The 12021-nt window shown below is 43.9% G+C and overlaps 1 long non-coding RNA gene across 2 annotated transcripts in view; it reads right to left on the reverse strand.

The window, feature by feature from the left end:
- Nucleotides 1-12021, reverse strand: part of LOC107401777 (uncharacterized) — a 646803-nt gene that overhangs the window by 189797 nt on the left and 444985 nt on the right. For both annotated transcript variants that reach the window (XR_013051991.1, XR_013051989.1), the window contains exon 3: nt 10542-10662. This is a non-coding gene — a long non-coding RNA (uncharacterized LOC107401777). The remainder of the gene's footprint in view (nt 1-10541; nt 10663-12021) is intronic.

Below are 12021 nucleotides of genomic sequence, written 5' to 3' on the forward strand. Positions count from 1 at the left end.
ACTATGGACACCAAGCACACAGCAGTCCTTGTGAACTTACTCCCCTTGTCTACCTGAAATTTCCTACCACCCTGTCACTTTTGGAAGTTCCGTCCGTACGAGCAGAGTGGCTCCATGGAGATCATTTGGAATTATAGCCCCTCGGACCCTGAAACCCTGGCTGAGCCACTTACCCATACGCAGGCTAAGCTCCTGCCTACAGGACAAAAATGTAACAAGATGATGGCAACGTTACCTAAGTAAGATTGTGAGAATTCAGTGGGGCAATCCCCCGAAGACACTAATCACCTGCACCAAATGGATGCTTTCTCTGGCCATGCTTTGAGAGCAATTCACAGTAGTGACTTCTGGAAGCTTTCAGATGCCTGTGTGAGTGTTTTAGAAAACACAGCCTCCAATTTTTCCACTATTGCTCCACCGAATGTAGGAAACTCTGTAAGACGGAATTTGCTTTTATGTTTTATTTTTTTTAGCATTATAGAAAGCCAAGCAATAATTATTATTATTTCTGGTCTTTGGAAGACTCATGCTTTCTAGTATTGGCCGTGCCCAGCCCTGTGCTTGGGGCTCCTCTTGCCCTGGGTCCTTGTGAATGACAAAGCCAGAGGAAAGAGGTTCTGCACACCAGTGTGATGGCTTATACTTCTGTGTAATTGAAGGAAAGGGTTCGCTGAGGTCCCCCCCAGCAAAGGGGCACTTTGTGTGCACTAGAAACAGTCCCAGGAATGCTGGCAGGGTTGTCAACCTTCACAGCAAATCTAAGGTACAACTGTCTCCATTTCATGGCTGGGAAAACCAAGTCACAGAGAATCCTAGGAAGATGGGGAGAAAAAAATAACAAAAAGTAAACTGTTTTTAACTGAGAGGAGGAACAAAGGGTTTTATTTTATTATTTTTTTTTTTGGTACATGTGTGCCTGTGCATGCTCCTGTGTATGTGTGCATGTGTGCACGTATGTATGTGTACACATGCCTGTGGGTTCATGTGAACGTGTATGTAGAGGCCAGAGATTGACTTTAGATGTTTTCCTTAGCATTCTCCATTTTGTTTTTTGAATTGAACCAACAAGTTGTGGAAAGCTGAGCCTGTAAAATGTCAAACCGGTGTGAGGTGGCCATACGGAGAGCGGGGATTGAAATAGTCAACTGCCTAAGTACAGACGCACTGATTCCTTGGGTGAGCTATGATTGTGTCTTCCCTTTTGGGCTGTACCATATAGGTACATACATATAGGGCAGAACGCCCTAGCAGGGATGGATGCTGATGCCCCCAAGACTGTAAAGATCAGTGTCAGCCTAACTTTGAAGACTTTCCTCTCATCCATTTGAAGGGTGCTGTGGTAGTTTGATTGTAATTGGCCCCCAAAATCTCACAGGGAGTGGCACTACTAGGAGGCGTGGCTTTGTTGGAGTAGGTGCGGCCTTGTTGGAGGAAGTGTGTCACTGTGGGGGCGGGCTTTGAGGTTTCCTGTGCTCAGGATATCACCCAGTGTCTCAGTCAACTTCCTGTTTCTGCAAGATGTAGGACTCTTCAGCTATTCCTTCAGGAAGCACTATGTCTGCCTGCACACTGCCATGCTCCCTGCCATGATGATAGTGGACTGAACTTCTGAAATGGTTAGTGAGCCCCTTCAATTAAATGTTTTTCCTTTATAAGAGTTGCCATGGTCATGGTGTCTCCTCACAGCAATAGAAATCCTGAGACAGGTAGTTTATGAAAATGTATTTGTTAAAGTGAGTGCTGAGCCATGAATGGCTAAGTTATTTTATTTTATATATATTTTAGATTTATTTATTTTATTTTATGCATATAAATACTTTGCCTGTATGTATGTCTGTGCACAACATGTGTGCCTAATGCCTGTGGAGGTCAGAAGAGGGTGTCAAATCCCCCAGAACTGAAGTTATAGGTGATTGTGAATCACCATGTGGGTGCTGGGAAATAAATCTGGGCCCTCTGCAAGAGCAGCCAGTTACCTTAACCACTGAGCCATCTCTCCAGCCCATAGGCTAAGCTGTTATTATTATTTGATTTTTTGAGTGAGGGTTTCTCTGTATAGCCCTGGCTATCCTGGAACTCACTCTGTCTGATTAGGACTGAAAGAGTTGCTGATGTAATGAGAATGTTTGGGTTCATAAATTTGGAATAGACCAGGCTGGCCTTGAACTCATAGAGATCCACTTGCCTCTGCCTCCCAAGTGCTGGGATTAAAGACATGCACCACCACTGACTGCTAGCTAAGTTATTTTTTTTATAATCTGGTGATTATTCACCATATCAAATTCAGAAACTTTATTATATACCTCTGGATGATCATAAATCATAACTCTTGAGTATTTCATACAAAGCTAGAAACCGCTTTTCACATTAAAAGCATGGTACAGAAATTTAAATATGCAGTTTAAAAGCAAATGTTTACGACACATCATATTCCCTTTTTTACTCCATTACATTTTTTTTCTTGAAAAAAGAAAACCAAAACTTTTAAGCTATAAAAAGAGAGAAAATTTCAAATGCATAATAGTGTGAGCACAGGTAGATTCTCTGGTATGGTTGCTTTTTAGTATGTAGGTAATTAGAGAGCTTTTTAAACATCTTGTGAAAATTAAACAAGACCCCTTCCCTGGTAGGCCACCCGGGGTGCTGAAGAGGAACAGACCGAATATGATGAGTATGTATCTTTGGGTTTCCGTCATTGTCATAAAACACCATGGACAAAAGCAGTGTGGGGGAAAAGGGTTTATTTCAGTTTACGCTTCCCAGGTACCACTGATAGTCTGGGCAGGATCTCAAGGCAGGAGCCGGCAGGCAGGGACAGAAGCAGGAACTCTGCTCACTGGCTTGCTCCTCACCGCTTGCTCAGCCTGCTTTCTTATAAGACCACCTGCCCACGGATGGCACCACCCACAGTGGGCTAGCACTCCTGAACCAATCATTAATCAGGACAATGCCCCACAGGCTTGCCTCCAGGCCAGTCTTACAGGCATTGTCTTAACTGAAGTTCCCTATTATCAGATGACTGTAGTGTGTGTTAAGCTGATACAAAAACTAGCTAATAGCCGGGCAGTGGTGGCACATGCCTTTAATCCCAGCACTCGGGAGACAGAGCCAGGAAGATTTCTGTGAATTTGAGGTCAGCCTTGAGATCCAGGACAGGAACCAAAACTACACAGAGAAACCCTGTCTCAAAAAATAACAAACAAACAACAAAAACAAAAACTAGCTAATACAGTATGGAACATTTTGAATTTAAAAAAATTGAGGGCCTGGAGAGAAGATGGCTCAGCTATTAAGAGCATTGACTGCTCTTCCAGAGGACCCAAGTTCAATTTCCAGGACCCTCATGGCAGCTTACAACTGTCTCTACCTCCAGGATCCAACATCCTCATACAGACACACATGCAGGCAAAACACCAATACACATAAAAAATAAAAATAAGTGATCTCCTATGCCAATGAGTGCAAGACTATTTCCTACTTTCTCTTCTAGCAGGTTCAGAGTAGCTGGATTTATGTTGAGGTCCTTGATCCACTTGGACTTAAGTTTTGTGCACGGTGACACATATGGATCTATTTGCAACCTTCTACACGTTGATATCCAGTTATGCCAGCACCATTTGTTGAAGATGCTTTCTTTTTTCCATTGTACACTTTTGGCTTCTTTGTCAAAAATTATATGTTCATAGGTGTGTGGGTTAAGGTCAGGGTCTTCAGTTCGATTCCATTGGTCCACACGTTGGTTTTTATGCCAATACCAAGCTGTTTTATCACTTCCTAAATATAACACCAGTAGCACAGACACAGAGAGAAACAATCAATCAATGACACCTCTTGAAACTGAGAAGCTTTTGTAGAGCAAAGGATACGATCAACAAGGCAAAGCAAGAGCCTACAGAATGGGAAAAGATCTTCACCAACCCCACATCTGACAGAGGACTGATATCCAGAATATATAAGGAACTAAAGAAATTAGACATCAAAACGACCAACAGTCCAATTAAGAAATGGGCTATAGAACTAAACAGAGAATTCTCAACAGAGGAAACTCAAATGGCTGAAAGACATTTAAGGAATTGCTCAACATCCCTAATCATCAGGGAAATGCAAATCAAAACATCTCTGAGATACCTGTCACAATGGCTAAGATCAAAAACACTGAAGACACTTTATGCTGGAGAGGATGTGGAACTAGGGGAACTCTCCTCCACTGCTGGTGGGAATGCAAGCTTGTACAACCACTTTGGAAATCAATATGGTGCTTTCTTAGAAAATTGGGAATCAGTCTCCCCCAAGATCCAGCTATACCACTCTTGGGCATATACCCAAGAAATGCTCAATCATACCACAAGAGCACTTGCTCAGCTATGTTTATATCAGCATTGTTTGTAATAGCCAAAACCTGGATACAACCTAGATGCCCTTCAACTGAAGAATGGATAAATAAATTGTGGCACATATACACAATGGAATACTACTCAGCAGAGAAAAACAATGACATCATGAGGTTTGCAGGCAAATGGATGGATCTAGAAAAAATCATCCTGAGTGAGGTAACCCAGACTCAGAAAGACAAATATGGTATGTACTCACTCATAGGAGGATACTAGATGTGGAACAAGGATGGCTGGACTGCTACTCACATCACCAGTGAGGCTACCTGGAAAACAGGAACCCAAGAAAGACACGAGGATGGCCCAATGATGGAGAAATGGCTGAGATCTACATGAACAACCTGGACATGAGTGGGAGCAATGAAGGGCGAGGGTGGAGGGAAAGAGAGCAGGAGATCCCAGCTGGATCAAGAACAGAGAGGGAGAACAAGGAATAGGAGACCATGGTAAATGAAGACCACATGAGGAAAGGAAGAAACAAAGTGCTAAAGAGACCCACAGAAATCCACAAAGATACCTCCACAAAAGACTGATGGCAATGGTCGAGAGACAGCCGGGACTGACCTACTCTGGTGATGGGATGGCCAAACACCCTAATAGTTGTGCCAGAAACCCCATCCAAGGACTGAGGATGCAGACATCCACGGCTAGGCCTCAGGTGGAGCGCTGGAAGTCTAATTAGCGAGAAAGAGGAGGGTTTATATGAGCAAGAATTGATGAAACCAAGGTTGGATAAAGCACAGGGACAAATAGTCAAATGAATGGAAACACATGAACTATGAACCAAAGGCTGAGGGGCCCCCAACTGAATCAGGCCATCTGAATAGGTGAGACAGTTGATTGGCTTGATCTGTTTGGGAGGCATCTAGGCATTGGGACCCGGTCCTGTGCTCATTGCATGAGTTGGCTGTTTGAAACCTGGGACTTATGCAGGGACGCTTGGCTCAAGCTTGGAGGAGGGGACTGGACCTGTCTGGACTGAGTCTATCAGGTCAATCTCAGTCCTTGGGGGGAGAACTTGCTCTGGAGGAGATGGGAATGGAGGGTGGGCTTGGGGGAAGGGGAGGGGAGCAGGAAGGGGGAGAACAAGGGAATCTGTGGCTGTTATGTAGAACTGAATAGTATTGTAAAATAAAATAAAATAATAATAAAAAATAAATAAAATAAATAAAAATAAATTTAAAAAGACTTTAAAAAATTGAGAGAAGGAAGGTCTCATGTAGAGTTGTATGGCCTTGAACTCCATATATAGCCAAGGATGATCCCAAATGCCTCAGGCTTGGTTTATTACACCCAGCAGAGTTTTGGAAAACTTTTTCTGTTATTATTATTATTATTATTATTATTATTATTGTGTGTGTGTGTGTGATTCAATTAGTTTAAGTAGGGTTACTTCCAGGGGCACCCTGACCTGTTATTCACAAGAACATGGACACCTTTCCAGCAGCTATACCACTGAAGAAAATGTCTCTCTATCCCTCAGCAAACATTCTCCAGTGGTGGGGACCTCACGATTCTTGTCGGATTCTTAGCTTGCAAATGTCTTTCTGTGCAAGTGTGACTCTAACTGGAGTTCCAGGGATGTATCCTGTTTCCAGACAGCAAATTTTGCTGTTACTACGAAATATGTAATGAGCCATTTGGTGCCGGCTTTATATTTACCCATTTAGTCAGCGTGAATGACTCCATTAGTCTTTAACAATGAAACTTAATTCATATCAGGTGAACAGGGAGCTGCATCTGGGATCTGTTAGGACTCCATGTTCATGAGTTTATTTCAACAGGGAAAGGAAAAGACATGTTAACCACAGCTCTGATTCAGAATTCTGGATTCAGGCGCTCCGTAGCCACTTGGAACTGATCCATGGATCAATTATGACGTATCTCCCTCCCACATCTTGCTCTCCCAGTTTGAAATAAGTACAATGTGTTTGTTTGTCACCCCCACCTATTAGATCTGCCTGGGCGGTACCCAGACATTGTGGGTTGTCTTGCAAACTGCACATGCACTTTTTCCTTCAAACTCTGCGTCTTCTTGTGAAGAATTACACGTAGGCCATTTGATTGTCAATAGTTAAGTCGTTGCCTGGCTCTTCCCAGGCCTGGGGGAATGCTAGCCAGTCTCACAGCCCATCTGGATTGTCTGGCTGTGCACTTCTGGATTTGGAAGAGTATGTTGGAATGTGAGTTCAAGCTGATTGCTATCCCCAAAGTGTCAAGTGGTCAAATGGTGCCAGTATGAATGGGGCCAGTGGCAGAATGTTTTCCAGAAATATCCTTGCTTTTCTTGTCCAATGTGAAAGGCTGATGTGTTTGCCCTGGAGCAAGACAACACCCATCATTCCCTGAAGCATTTCTGTAACCTCATGTGACATCTTCCCTATAATTTCTTTATTCATGGACTGACTGAGCAGATATTTCAGAAAGAAGAACATTTTTGGGTTTTTTCCCAAAGCATTTATTTATTTATTTATTTATTTATTTATTTATTTATTTATTTATTTTTTTTTTGTGTGTGTGTGTGTAAGGAAGGGGACAGTGGAAGTTGGTTCTCTCCTTCCATATTTGTGTGTGTGTGTGTGTGTGTGTGTGTGTGTGTGTGTGTGTGTGTAAGGAAGGGGACAGTGGAAATAGTTCTCTCCTTCCACCATGTGACTCCTGGGGATTCTTCAGATCACTGGGCTTGTCCTCGGGAGCCTTTACTCACTGAGCTACCTTGTTGGCCCCAAAGTGAACGTTTTTAAGCTATAAGATACATTTAGATAGATGGTATATGCCAGCTTATACACGAAAACAAATTGAAAAGTCAAAGACAAGGTTTACCTTCAATGTCATGCATTGTCCCTCATGTTTAATACATAAAGACATCCCCAGGCTTCAGGAAGGAGTACAAGCACAAGCCAGACACAAGTGCCACCTTCTTTCTCACTATTAATGTGGATTAAATACAGAGTTTGTATATACATGTGATGGAGAGGAACCAGGCATGTGACGGCCACAAAGGCAGCCAACTGCCAACAACTGACATCAGGGTCTTTGTATTATTCTTCCCAATTTTCAAAACGGTAAATACTATCTTACAATAAAAAGAGTTTCAGCGTTTGCTTTGAAAACAAGTAGCTCAACTATCTAAGGGCCTGAGGTGATGTCAGGGTCCCACCCAGTTGTGGGGACGGTACCTACATCCTTCTGCCTCTCTATTGCTTCTGGAATCGTGCTGTGACTTTAGGTGGCTCTTGGCAAATGTGTAAACATGGAGTGCTTATTTTTTTTTTTGAAGTCCCACTTTTTCAGGTTGTGTCTTTTCCAGTTAGAGCACACGTAGCACACTTGAGGGCATAAGCAGGAGATGAGTTGGCCACGGAGTACAGGCCTTAGGTGCCTGAGCTTTGGATGGGCCTCCTCAGTTCCTCTCACATAACTGTCTGCCCTGGCTCTGAACCATGGGCAAGTTGAAAGCTGGGTCTTCTTCTTCCTCTCCTCCTCCTTCCCATCGGCCCCTCTCCTCCCCCACTTCATCTTAGGTTCAGTAGGTGTTCATGTTTGTTGGCTGCATGAATGAATGTATAAATATATACGCTTTCCTCAGTGCTCTTTCAGCTGGCTTCTGTTTCTTGCTTTCTCCCAGGAAGGTGACTGTGACCTTCCAGGGCTGGGTTAACACAGAGTACAAAATCCGACCTGTGTGACTCTTCAGGAAGTGGCTTTCTGCTTAGAGCTGTAATGAACCAACTCTGTTTTGGAAATGACACAGAGGCAATTATGCTTTCAGGAAAGATGACTAAAACCAGGGCACTGTCAGTGGGCAGCTGCATACTTAGCCCGTGTCAGAGCCCCAGATTATGTAAGTATGTTTCTAAGGACGTTTGAATAAAGGGGTAAAAGACCTCTGAGGAGATGGGGGCGCTCCCATGCCTGGGAACCTCTCAGGTTTGATAACTCTTTCCAGCTGCCCGGTTCACACAATTATCATCAGTGAACACTGTTCTGCTGCTGGATCATATACAAATATTCAGATTTTTGTTTTCCTCCCCATTCTGAAGGTTATCTCTCTGGTTGCTCTGAAAATTAGCTGACAGCCATTTCCCATGATGCTCCAAGGGCTGTCAAGCTGTCTGTCAAGCTGTCAGCTGACCAGTCGTTCCCATGGTCCTTTTAGACTTCCATATGATAAATTGAAAGGCCCTGTTATCTGTCTGCTGTGAAGGGGAGCTGTCTGGGCTTTGATAAGATATCACTTCTCCCAGGTGAGAGGTGGCTGACAGCATGCCCAAGCAAATCAACACCTCAGAACGGAGCCGGGACAAGAAGCCAGGGCCACAATCTACAGACAGCGCTGCTTACCTTCTCTTTGTATTTAAGTTTCAGACTCCTCTTTCCATGATTACCAACAGTTATTTCTCTTTTGAGCTTGCAAATAACAACTGCTACTCTTTTCACCATGAAGAGAGAATCTTAAAGCGGAAAACATATCTTTTTGCGATTTTTGGCTCATGGCACACAGGCTGCCCACCTCCTGAGCAATAAACCCTGTTCCCTGATGTCACACTCATTCATGTCCCATAAGAAATACATGAAAAAATACACATTACTACCAAGTAGATGAGTTTATTACATAGTATTTACTATGTAATAAAATTAATTGCTTGTGTCTGGGTAGACATCATCCCCATGAGCTGGCTTAGGTTTGGCATATGTGGTAGTGTTGATTAGGAAAAACTGAAGTTATGACATATAGTCAAGGTTTTACTTTTAAAGCTTTTCAAATGTCTTCTTGTTGCGTGTATATGATGGGGGGATCGGGGGCAAGTCTGTGGAGTTGGTTTTCTCCTTCAGCCTTCGCGTGCGCTTCAGGGACTGAACTCAGGACATCAGGCTTGCGTGATGAACACTTTACCTTGTGAACCAAAAAACCCTTGATTCTTTTTTTAATGGTTCTGGACTATACTAGTAAAAGTTGAATTTCTACTCGTGGTGCGCTTCAGTAGATCATGGCTGCATGAAGACCAGAGATAGGAAACTGTATAGTTGGAACTTTGAGGACAAGGCCATCCAAGGGATGGTCTATTTCAATTACAAACACGACCTTGATTTAGGTTTAGGACCTGCACGTTTCCACATCCAGTGGGCACCAGGCCAAGCTCCCAAACCCTGACCGTGGCAAGAATTCTTTTGCCCTTCGAGCCTGATCTCAGCCTGCCATCTCCTTTCTCCCACAACTCGGCCGTGTGCGGACTGGCTGCCATGGCAAACAGCTGAATGCGCCCTTCGGTGATCGCTCAGGGAGACAGTCTGCTGTTGCTTCTTGTGTTCTTGAGCAGGATGAAAGCATGGCAGCTGCTAACATCACCACCTTGTGTACAAACATTTTTTTGCACACATTCTCTCGTCATTAGTGCCTAGCAGTCTCGCAAAGCAAAGCAGAGTTCCAGTGACAGACAACGCTTAAGTAACTTTGTCATTTGGACTCTGCAAACGGAAACCATGGCTCGTTTCCCCCTTCTTGACAATTAGTTATACATGCAATGCTCCTCTGCAGTCAGAGGACTAGCCCAGAGCCCTGGGGACTGAGAATCCGTCAGACTGGGGCAGGGGGACAATGACTCAGGAGTTGAGAGAAAAAGATAAGAGAGGGCTGGTGAGATGGCCCCATGGGTAGAGCCACTTGGGATTGAGCCCCAGGGTCTGCGTTTGATACCCAGGACTGGCATGGCGGAAGGAGGGAGCCAACTCCCACAGAGTCCTCTGACCTCCACACACACACTGTGGCCTGTGCGTCCCAACACCTACAAATTAATAAATAAAAATGCAATCTAATTTTTGAAACAAAAGAGACTTGAATCTCCTGTGGTGCCAGGCAAGCCCCTGACCCACAGCCACACTCACTGAGGCCTTGTGACTTGCAAACGGGCTAAGGGTTGATGCAATTGTTCACGTAAACGTCTAATTCTGGTCTCTGTCCAGTGGTGGAAACCTCTTGAGGTTCTGAACACCGGACTTCTCCCTCAGGGTTCTGGCATGTCAGAGCACCCAGGAAGTGCAAATTCTCAATCGTCCTTGGAGAGCATATACACTGACCACGACATCATTTTCCAAAGAGAAATCCTTATCCCTTGTTGCCTTCTGGCTAAGATCAAGTGGAAGACATACCTCGTATGCTGACCCAGGAGACAGCAGCTCCGGAGGACAGAGTGGGACTCTCTGTGCAGGTCTCAGGGACACAAACAAGTGTCCTGTGCTCCTCTTCCTCTCAAAGTATTCCAGGTTGTTTCTAGGGGGAAAAATTAATTAATTTTAGATAAGGATTTCTCATATACTTTTCTTTTGATAAATGAACTCACATCACATTTTATTAGCTCACTGAGGTATGAAGACAGACCAGTCAGGGGGTTAAAAATGCTTCCCTTGGATCTGAGTTTGATCCCTAAAACCTGGATTTAAAAAGCTAGGCCTGGTGGTGTGCACATGTAATCCTGGGCTGGGGAGGCAGACACAGGTGTATCCCTAGGACTTCCTGACCACCAGGCCTAGCCTAACCAGTGAGTTCCCGGCCAGTTATAGACATGTCTCAAAGGAAGGTGACATCTCCTGGGGAAAGATGCCTGAGGTTGGTGTTGGACTCCACACATGGGTGCACACATACGCACACATGCATGTGCACACATGTGCATGTGTACATAAATACACAAAAAAATATTTATTAGCTCACATGGCCGCAAAATAAAAATAGCTGTAAGTCGTTGGGAGCAGTGTCCGCTAGGGTCTCCATTGCTGTGAAGAAACACCATGACCATGGGAAGGAAAGCGTTCATTTCATCTTGTGTCTCTCAGAGCAAACTTCATCCCTGAGGGAAGTCATGGCAGGAACTGGAGGCAGGGTCTTAGAGGCAGGAGCTGATGCAGAGGCCGTGGAGGGGTGCTGTTTACTGTTTGGTCCTCATGGCTTGCTCATTCTGCTTTCTTATAGCACCCAGGACCACCCGCCTAGGGATGGCCCCACCCACACTGGCCTAGATACTCACTCCCACATCCATCAAAAATTAAGAAATCTCATGGTGGCATTTTCTTAATTATTAGTCTCTCTTCCCATATGACTCTGGCTTGGGTCAAGTTGTCACGACCTGGCAGACAATCAGTATCTTGTGGGTCTAGAATTTTTATATCAAAGATAAAGTTTGATTATATGCTAACACTTTTGCTTGGTGTTTTTAAATCAAAGGATAACAACTCAAATTGTGACTGAATGTATCTGTGTGTGTGTGTGTGTGTGTGTGTCTGTCTGTCTGTCTGTCTGTCTGTCTCTGCCTGAGAACCTTGGCCCAGTGAATTTGTGACATTGGCTAATGAAATTTTTGTCTAGTTTTGATTCTTCAGTATGATCTTCTATTACTAGATTGAAAAAAAAAATCTTGTCTCGAGCCATCTCATCCTGATGCATCTGTTTTTGTATGATCTTGGAAGCTAAGGAGGGTCAGGTCCATCTTGGATGGGACTCTGCCTGGGAATATCAGGTGCCATAGGTTTAGAAAAATCTTGCAAAAATAGTAGTGAGTTCCAGAGCATCTTTTTTAAATCAATATATGTGCATGAGTTTATTATTGCTGGCATTATTTCATGCTGTTTACTAGAT

This window comes from Peromyscus maniculatus, chromosome 6 (genome assembly GCF_049852395.1).
Source record: "Peromyscus maniculatus bairdii isolate BWxNUB_F1_BW_parent chromosome 6, HU_Pman_BW_mat_3.1, whole genome shotgun sequence".
Taxonomy (NCBI): Eukaryota; Metazoa; Chordata; class Mammalia; order Rodentia; family Cricetidae; genus Peromyscus; species Peromyscus maniculatus.